Source organism: Schistocerca americana, chromosome X (genome assembly GCF_021461395.2).
Source record: "Schistocerca americana isolate TAMUIC-IGC-003095 chromosome X, iqSchAmer2.1, whole genome shotgun sequence".
Classification (NCBI taxonomy): Eukaryota; Metazoa; Arthropoda; class Insecta; order Orthoptera; family Acrididae; genus Schistocerca; species Schistocerca americana.
In genome coordinates this window covers 303,788,599-303,799,249 of record NC_060130.1, presented here as the reverse complement: position 1 = coordinate 303,799,249, position 10,651 = coordinate 303,788,599, and the positions used below count along the sequence as shown (strand labels likewise).

Here is a 10,651-nt window from a genome sequence, read left to right as displayed (position 1 = left end):
CGTAAACTTGAGGAGTATGATGGTTCAAATGGCTCTGAGCACTATGGGACTCAACTGCTGAGGTCATTAGTCCCCTAGAACTTAGAACTAGTTAAACCTAACTAGCCTAAGGACATCACAAACATCCATGCCCGAGGCAGGATTCGAACCTGCGACCGTAGCGGTCTTGCGGTTCCAGACTACAGCGCCTTTAACCGCACGGCCACTTCGGCCGGCTGAGGAGTATGACTGTGATGTAATTTACAAGCCGGGTAGGTTGAATAGCAGTGCAAACGCTGTTAATAGTATACGGTCCAGTGGGAGTACCCATATTGACAGAGGTCAGCTGGAAGGAAAGAACGAGAGTAATCAGGCGAACGTGTGACAAACCCAAGTGAGCACTGAAACAGGACGTGATGAGAAGATATCAGTAGACAAACAAGCAGAAAACGAAATTAGTCCTGAGAAAAAGCAACCGATACGACATGAAATGCACGATAATCCGTTGAGAGAACACCAAGGCATGTATAGACCGTTCGAAAGGATAAATGATTATAAGCAGAGAAAGGGAATGAAACTCAATACAGATGAATATATACGTAAGTGTCCATCATGCCAGAAGAATAAGCTTACACAGGCAAAAACAACAATGACGTCAGAAATAGCAGATATGACGGAAAGTGTATTTGAAAGGCGTTCAATGGACATTTAGGACCTTTAAATGTGCCAAGCACAGGTAAGAGATAAATAATGACATTCCAAGAAAACTTACGTAAGTTTACGTTAGCCGTGCCAGTAGAACATCAAGACGCTGACACAATAGCAGAAGCATTTGTAGAATACATAGTTTTAAGATACGAAATTCGCTCATTACTTCTAATTCACCAAAGACCAAACTTTTTAAGTGATCTTTTCAACCATGTTTGTAGATTGTTACATATTAGTAAGATACACGTAACGGTATACCATCCACAACCAAACGGTGCGTTAGAGAGAAATCAGTGGGACAAGTGGATACCACATGCAATTTTCTTATTCAACACAACACACAGCAATACAGGCTACACGCCCTTTGAATTGATGTATGGCAGAAAGGTAAATACACTACGAACATTGCAATGAGAATCCGCAAAGGTCAACAGGCTGAGAGCTAGCATGCAAGAGGCACATAATGTAGCAAGACAATCTATAATACAAAACAAAAAGGCTAACAAGATAAAGTATGATAAACGACAAAGTATTGCTGTACGATGAAACAGTAAGACGTGGAAGATCTAGATTAACAGTGACAAGAGCCATATTAAGTAGTCAGAATAGGCACGCCGAACGTAGTCATAAAATTTAGAGGAACCAAAGAAACAAAGGTACACACAAACAGATTAAAATAGTGCTCCTAATTTCAGGTATGATACAGGCAGGAAGAGTACTACGACTACTACTGCTACTACTATTGCTACTAGCAATCACAGCAAGAGCTAAACCATTGACAACGGATTACGAAGGTTCAAAAATAGATAAGTCTTCAGGATTGTACTAAGATAGTTTAACAGAAGTAGAAATATACACATGGAGGACTGTAACAAAGCAAATTCAGATGCTGTAACTGAACGTTTTCAGAAGGCTGACAGGTATGGCAAACTAATAGCACAGAGGTCTAGCGACTCTCTAAAAGAACTTAATGTAGATTTAATAGAATGCCGCTTGCTAGACCAACGGGGGCCACATCACATAGAAAAGGTAACAGAGTTACAGAGGCTGGTACACCAGCTGACAAGGCGTGAGACAAAAAAGAAGAGAGGCCTGTTTTATTTTGTCAGTGAGATACAATTTGGTACGCTAGATGAAGATGATGCTAAGTGTGGCAGGGAACACGTAGAGGAAATGGAGAGGGATTACAAAAATCTTTTGAGGTTAACTAAGGAACAAGTGGCAATGGTAAGAGCCACATTATCAGGAGTAAACAGGACAGTACGTGCGATAAAATAAAACTAGGATAAGTTAAAATTTGGGAGGGAAAGGCTAGAAAGATTCAGTAAGTCATATGTTAAGGAGACAGACATAGGATTTAAAAGAGTTGCAACATTTGTAACCGTATGCGAACAAGCACTGAAACTAGCCAGATGTATTTGGGTATATAGAATCAAAGTGCGAACAAATCATAAATGCTACAGTTAATGCACAGAAAGTTATACTGCAGCCTCATATCATAAACGTGATACAATTACTCTGATGAGTAACGTCAATTACATCGGCAGGGAAGATGTCTTGTATCCACGGAAATGACAGCCAAGTCTTAAGGGAAAGGCTTCACGAGCATAATAAGGGAAAAGTTATGACGCAGGCAGGCAGCACCAGAGCACGACAACAAGCTTACATAAAAAGTCAGATGCTTAAAGTCACGTAGAAGGAATCTTTTCAGCTGGTGGCGCCACAGGGACGCCAGCCACGCTTAAGAAATAGCACTGTAAGATGTAAATATACACTCCTGGAAATTGAAATAAGAACACCGTGAATTCATTGTCCCAGGAAGGGGAAACTTTATTGACACATTCCTGGGGTCAGATACATCACATGATCACACTGACAGAACCACAGGCACATAGACACAGGCAACAGAGCATGCACAATGTCGGCACTAGTACAGTGTATATCCACCTCTCGCAGCAATGCAGGCTGCTATTCTCCCATGGAGACGATCGTAGAGATGCTGGATGTAGTCCTGTGGAACGGCTTGCCATGCCATTTCCACCTGGCGCCTCAGATGGACCAGCGTTCGTGCTGGACGTGCAGATCGCGTGAGACTACGCTTCATCCAGTCCCAAACATGCTCAATGGGGGAAAGATCCGGAGATCTTGCTGGCCAGGGTAGTTGACTTACACCTTCTAGAACACGTTGGGTGGCACGGGATACATGCGAACGTGCATTGTCCTGTTGGAACAGCAAGTTCCCTTGCCGGTCTAGGAATGGTAGAACGATGGGTTCGATGACGGTTTGGATGTACCGTGCACTATTTAGTGTCCCCTCGACGATCACCAGTGGTGTACGGCCAGTGTAGGAGATCGCTCCCCACACCATGATGCCGGGTGTTGGCCCCTGTGTGCCTCGGTCGTATGCAGTCCTGATTGTGGCGCTCACCTGCACGGCGCCAAACACGCATACGACCATCATTGGCACCAAGGCAGAAGCGACTCTCATCGCTGAAGACGACACGTCTCCATTCGTCCCTCCATTCTCGCCTGTCGCGACACCACTGGAGGCGGGCTGCACGATGTTGGGGCGTGAGCGGAAGACGGCCTAACGGTGTGCGGGACCGTAGCCCAGCTTCATGGAGACGGTTGCGAATGGTCCTCACCGATACCCCAGGAGCAACAGCGTCCCTAATTTGCTGGGAAGTGGCGGTGCGGTCCCCTACGGCACTGCGTAGGATCCTACGGTCTTGGCGTGCATCAGTGCGTCGCTGCGGTCCGGTCCCAGGTCGACGGGCACGTGCACCTTCCGCCGACCACTGGCGACAACATCGATGTACTGTGGAGACCTCACGCCCCACGTGTTGAGCAATTCGGCGGTACGTCCACCCGGCCTCCCGCATGCCCACTATACGCCCTCGCTCAAAGTCCGTCAACTGCACATACGGTTCACGTCCACGCTCTCGCGGCATGCTACCAGTGTTAAAGACTGCGATGGAGCTCCGTATGCCACGGCAAACTGGCTGACACTGACGGCGGCGGTGCACAAATGCTGTGCAGCTAGCGCTATTCGACGGCCAACACCGCGATTCCTGGTGTGTCCGCTGTGCCGTGCGTGTGATCATTGCTTGTACAGCCCTCTCGCAGTGTCCGGAGCAAGTATGGTGGGTCTGACACACCGGTGTCAATGTGTTCTTTTTTCCATTTCCAGGAGTGTAATTCAGAGTGAGAGTAAGAGAGGGATAAGGGAGAGTGTCTCTGGAAGGGTCACAAATACGTAATGAAGAGCCTACACCAGCTTCAGGACATGAATTTACAAAAGGTGCTTTCCTCCCTCCATTCACATTCTGAAAAACAATGCATAGTAAGAGCCAATGCGATGGCGATGATCCTTCAACATTACACCAAGTCAGGGACCGGGTGAGGAGAAGGGGAAATTGATTAAAACTAGGATGCAGATGCTCTGAAGAGAGAGCCATGGCAGTTAGAGCAGACAGGAGTAGATGTTAGATGGGACAGGCGGGTCCTAGTGGAAGTAGAGAGTTAGCAGTGTTGCCAGAAACAACCTAAGTTATTAGCTAAGCAGGGCTGAGCCGAGTTATCTGCAGTTGTTCTTCTCTACATCTACATCTACATCCATACTCCGCAAGCCACCTGACGGTGTGTGGCGGAGGGTACTTTGAGTACCTCTATCGGTTCTCCCTTCTATTCCAGTCTCGTATTGTTCGTGAAAAGAGAGATTGTCGGTATGCCTCTGTATGGGTTCTAATCTCTCTGATTTTATCCTCATGGTCTCTTCGCGAGATAAACGTAGGAGAGAGCAATATACTGCTTGACTCCTCGGTGAAGGTATGTTCTCTTAACTTCAACAAAAGCCCGTAGCGAGCTACTGAGCGTCTCTCTTGCAGAGTCTTCCACTGGAGTTTATCTATCATCTCTATAACGCTTTCGCGATTACTAAATGATCCAGTAACGAAGCGCGCTGCTCTCCGTTGGATCTTTTCTATCTCTTCTATCAACCCTATCTGGTACAGATCCCACACTGGTGAGCAATATTCAAGCAGTGGTCGAACAAGTGTACTGTAACCTACTTCCTTTGTTTTCGAATTGCATTTCCTTAGGATTCTTCCAATGGATCTCAGTCTGGCATCTGCTTTACCGACGATCAACTTCATGTGAACATGAATGAGATTTTCACTCTGCAGCGGAGTGTGCGCTGATATGAAACTTCCTGGCAGATTAAAACTGTGTGCCCGACCGAGACTCGAACTCGGGACCTTTGCCTTTCGCGGGCAAGTGCTCTACCAACTGAGCTACCGAAGCACGACTCACGCCCGGTACTAACAGCTTTACTTCTGCCAGTACCTCGTCTCCTGCCTTCCAAAATTTTACAGAAGCTCTCCTGCGAAACTTGCAGAACTGGCACTCCTGAAAGAAAGGATATTGCGGAGACATGGCTTAGCCACAGCCTGGGGGATGTTTCCAGAATGAGATTTTCACTCTGCAGCAGAGTGTGCGCTGATATGAAACTTCCTGGCAGATTAAAACTGTGTGCCCGACCGAGACTCGAACTCGGGACCTTTGCCTTTCGCGGGCAAGTGCTCTACCAACTGAGCTATCGAAGCACGACTCACGTCCGGTACTCACAGCTTTACTTCTGCCAGTACCTCGTCTGCAAGTTTCGCAGGAGAGCTTCTGTAAAGTTTGGAAGGCAGGAGTGAGTCGTGCTTCGGTAGCTCAGTTGGTAGAGCACTTGCCCCCAAAAGGCAAAGGTCCCGAGTTCGAGTCTCGGTCGGGCACACGGTTTTAATCTGCCAGGAAGTTTCATGTGAACATTCCATATTAAATGACTCCTAATGCGTACTCCCAGATAATTTATGGAATTAACTGCTTCCAGTTGCTGATCTGCTGTATTGTAGCTAAATGATAAAGGATCTTTCTTTCTATGTATTCGCAGCACACTACACTTGTCTACATTGAGATTCAATTGCCATTCCCTGCACCATGCGTCAATTCGTTGCAGATCCTCCTGCATTTCAGTACAATTTTCCATTGTTACAACCTCTCGATATACCAAAGTATCATCCGCAAAAAGCCTCAGTGAACTACCGATGTTATCCACAAGGTCATTTATGTATATTGTGAATAGCAACGGTCTTACGACACTCCCCTGCGGCACACCTGAAATCACTCTTACTTCGGAAGACTTCTCTCCATTGAGAATGACATGCTGCGTTCTGTTATCTAGGAACGCTACAATCTAATCACACTATTGGTCTGATAGTCCATATGCTCTTACTTTGTCCATTAAACGACTGTGGGGAACTGTATCGAACGCCTTGTGGAAGTCAAGAAACACGGCATCTACCTGTGAACCCGTGTCTTTGGCCCTCTGAGTCTCGTGGACGAATAGCGCGAGCTAGGTTTCACACGATCGTCTTTTTCGAAACCCATGCTGATTCCTACAGAGTAGATTTCTAGTCTCCAGAAAAGTCATTATACTCGAACATAATACGTGTTCCAAAATTCTACAACTGATCGACGTTAGAGATATAGGTCTATAGTTTTGCACATCTGTTCGACGTCCCTTCTTGAAAACGGGGATGACCTGTGCCCTTTTCCAATCCTTTGAAACGCTGCGCTCTTCTAGAGACCTACGGTACACCGCTGCAAGAAGGGGGGCAAGATCCTTCGCGTACTCTGTGTAAAATCGAACTGGTATCCCATCAGGTCCAGCGGCCTTTCCTCTTTGGAGCGATTTTAATTGTTTCTCTATCCCTCTGCCGTCTATTTCGATATCTACCATTTTGTCATCTGCGCGACAATCTAGAGAGGGAACTACAGTGCAGTCATCCTCTGTGAAACAGCTTTGGAAAAAGACATTTAGTATTTCGGCCTTTAGTCTGTCATCCTCTGTTTCAGTACCATTTTGGTCACGGAGTGTCTGGACATTTTGTTTTGATCCACTTACCGCTTTGACAAAAGACCAAAATTTCTTAGGATTTTCTGCCAAGTCAGTACATAGAACCTTAATTTCAAATTCATTGAACGCCTCGTGCATAGCCTTCCTCACACTACATTTCGCTTCGCGTAATTTTTGTTTGTCTGCAAGGCTTTGGCTATGTTTATGTTTGCTGTGAAGTTCTCTTTGCTTCCGTAGCAGTTTTCTAACTGTTTTCTTAACAGTAAATGGAGTTCTATCTGGGTAGTTTAAAACTCCTCCATGTCATATCATGGGCGCAGATGCAGTTAGTACTGACAGGTTCTTTTAATAGATGGAATGGTGCTAGATAGTCACCATCTCTGTGTAAAGACTTGACATTTTGTGGATACAACTCATTTACAACAAATGTATACTATGTTGACAGTATTCTCTGAATAACGTCAGAAGTCGTAAAACACTCAGTGTTCGTCATTCAGTACTCATTCCGCTTCTTACCATTTGTAATAAAGGAATTTTAGCAACACAGTCAGGTCAAGACACTCTTTTAGTTAGGGCAACCGACTATTTTCTTTTCTCCCTGAACCCTGTCACCCAGTCTCAAGCAACACTTACGTCTGGGATTCAAAAGTACACATAATTAGCATACTCAAAAGGTATAAATATCTTATGTCACACATATAAGTAATATGTAGTGAAGTTATAGGGTAGTATCAGGTAGTTCTGGTTTTACCCCATTGCTTCTACCTGGTTTTACCACAGCTGTGCTTTTTCTGTAAAATTGCTTCTGCATAAGAAACAAAGTGAACAACAGATTTCTAGGGACCAATGACCTAAGCAGTTTGGTCCCTTATAAGTTTGTTACTGAACACAAAAATAAGGGACACTGGAATAGGGAAAGGTATTGCAGCTTTCATTTTTGATAAAGCAATGTGTGACAAACTTAAACTGGGTCGTGCTATAAATTTCTGACAAGTTGTGAGCACCACTCAGTGTCCACATAGAAGAAGAAACCCGTGAGATGTTTAAGAAATTGCATCGGATCATCACTGTCAGCAGCTAAAAGTTTCCTGAAGCAGAAAGGAGTAAGAAGGAGAAACATCTCGGGTTCTACCAGTACTTAAGACATCAGGTGGAATTATCCTGTTTCTAATTCCTGCACTGGCAGGACTTTCTGCTGTTGGATCATTGTCCAGAGAAGAGTTAGCCATTGCCCAGACAGTGAAAATGCACAAAGTGCTCAAGAACATCTTGACGAGTCGAAAGGGCACAATAGTATGATGGAACCTATCGTTATCCGGAAAAGACTATATTTAAAACTGCACACGAAAGAGCCTGGGCTGTTCAAAAAAAGCCGCTAGCTCGACTACCTGATGATTTCATAGAGTGTTTCTGTGGAATACAATTCCTAAGACTATGTGGAAATCTAGAGAATATGGGATTATTATAATTTAGATGTTGTAGGAGGATCTGGAACTCACTGGGTTGCATATGTAAAAAGGAAATTGAAGAACGTCTACTCCTTCCATCCGTTGGAACTGCCAGTCTCATGTGTACTACTATTTTCGACGCTACCGACACCTCAGTGCATATCTCTTTGGATGTCCTCCAGATGACTGCATAAAATCAAGCAGCGCGCACATTGCGGCATTAGATGAGGTTTAGCTGTGATGTCGTACACTCTGACTTTAAAAGACTGACCGTCATTTCTACATGTCAATTACTTTACACCAACTAATCTAAGCTTTCATCGGTTTGGAAACATACAACAGCACTCCAAACGTCAGTGATGTGAATAATAAACCACATCTTGGAAGCGATAAACTGTGGAAATATTCTCGCCAAAAAATACTTTTTTAAAGCAATCTGTAGAACGGTTTAAGTTATGCGCAAATGTTAATACATTTAAAACCAAAATACAGATGGCATACTAGACAATAGGCTTTAGCCATAGCGTTTCAATAGGATGATTGCTAGGTTTCTAAAGGAGTCAAATTGTGGAGAAGAATACTAGAAAATTTAACAAGTCAGCACAAATGGTAGACTTACTACCAGTTAGCACGATTTGCGTTGAGTGTAATATTGCAAGGAATTCATGTCTCAATGACAGATTGATTCACACAATCTACAGATTCTTTCCTACAGTGGACCCAGAGCAATAAATCGTTGTGGTCCTGCCAACACCATATAACTTGCACTGATCATCCAGACATTCGACTATCTTCACTTGAATATTGTGTACCAGGGCAGGAAGCTAGTGGACTTTCGAGGTAAAGAAATCATGATATGGCTACAGTTGAAGCAGGAACAACAACATGGGTGTATGATATAAAGCAGATGCACACAGCCATCGGCACATCACGTTGCGGTGGAAGCATAAGCGATAATATGGAAGAATTGCTAGTTCCTTAAATCGGTAGGTTTGAAACCACACAGTGTCATCACTTAACTCCAGTTCAGTATGATAAGCGAATTATTTTCCAGGAATATTTCTTCCACAAATCTTTTGCTCCAGGGATGTTTAACAATAATGATGAGATAAGAACTCTTATTCAGCATCAAGATGCTTTAACAATTCCAAGCAACAGTTTTCTATAGTTGGAAGGAAAATTTATGAAAAAGGATGGAGGCCTTATAACAAAATCGCAACTTACACATAATACTTTCACCTTCCTATTTCAAGAAATTAGATACAAACTGCATGGGATCGAGATTGACCTACTAGAAATGTTGAAATCACATCAATCCTTAAAATATATATTAACTGCTTACTTGAATAGTTGACAAAATGCAGAATGGTTCACAGATGATTGACAAGTGACTATGATTGTTTTAGTTTGAATATGCTACTCAAGATACTTATGAGATTCCTCAAAGACACGAAACACATCATCATGAATGTAAAGTGAGAACTAATTCTGGTAGGAAGTCCGACATATAGGAACTTGTACATTGAAGATCAGACTAAACTACAAGAAAATAAGATTTTGCTTTAGCAATTAGCATGGAAAATGCCTCACATCTCTGTAATGGACAAGGAGCATTTAGAATGCTTAAAGGCATTGAATGCTGATGTTCAGCAGCCATTAACTTTCTATTCATGGTAACTGTTTGACTATCCTATAATATTGACTACATCTATACAAATGTGTTATTAAAATGGCTGTTCAATAAGAAATGCCTTGATTCATTATACTGGCACGGTATACCCACAGAAAGGGGAGTCCAAAAAAATATTGCAGCGTGTTTACCAACTGTAAACTAACCAGTGCTGAAGTTTACCTTAATTCAGAGTTTTACCAATATGACATTTTACAGCTGGATTGGGGTAATAACACCTACAGCCTAGTGTTTGACATGTATGCGAGGTTTCACCCTTCTTACTGTGAGGATGATGAATACAGATGCACGCTCAGCCCACAAAAATTTGAGGAATTGGCGCCCATCGTTGTGATAGATTGCTCAAACCATAACAAAACTGTGGAATCGGGACTGATAGATATCTGTACAGAATTTAAATCATCAGAAAATCTACCCACGGATACTGCAGTGTACACATTATTACTACATGACTATGAGACTGGCGCAATGAGTTGAATAAGTTAACAGGAGCTACATCATCCCTAAAGTGTTTCACGATGACATCTGAAAGCATGAATATCATTAGAGACACTCAAGACTTCTACAATAAATGAGGAGAGTTTCTATCTATTCTTCATCACATTCACAGAGGTTGGACATCTTATCACGACATTCACCACAAATGTTGCACTACCAAAACCATTCAGTGATATGAAGTGTGGCAAGACTCAAAAAACTATGTTATGGTTGATGCATAATTTCCATGGAGTATGCTGGCATGATCCTGGGATGGCTTACAAAGATATGGTGACATAACTTCGAATTTTTCTCCATATCGCGTAAATTTACTGATATCATTCAGACTGTGTATCATATCTCTCACCCCTCTACTTGATCGCATAAGTAATCCATATGCAGTGATACTTTATCAATGCTCACTATTAAGCAGGGGCAGCTACAGTG

The 10,651-nt window shown here is 43.3% G+C and overlaps 2 non-coding genes across 2 annotated transcripts; one reads left to right on the top strand and one right to left on the bottom strand.

The window, feature by feature from the left end:
* Positions 1 to 5,217: 5,217 nt before the first annotated feature.
* On the bottom strand, positions 5,218 to 5,292 carry Trnas-cga. The gene has a single exon. It is a non-coding gene; the product is annotated as a tRNA-Ser (tRNA).
* A 99-nt stretch (positions 5,293 to 5,391) lies between these two features.
* Positions 5,392 to 5,466, top strand: Trnal-caa. Its single transcript has one exon. It is a non-coding gene; the product is annotated as a tRNA-Leu (tRNA).
* Positions 5,467 to 10,651: the final 5,185 nt, after the last annotated feature.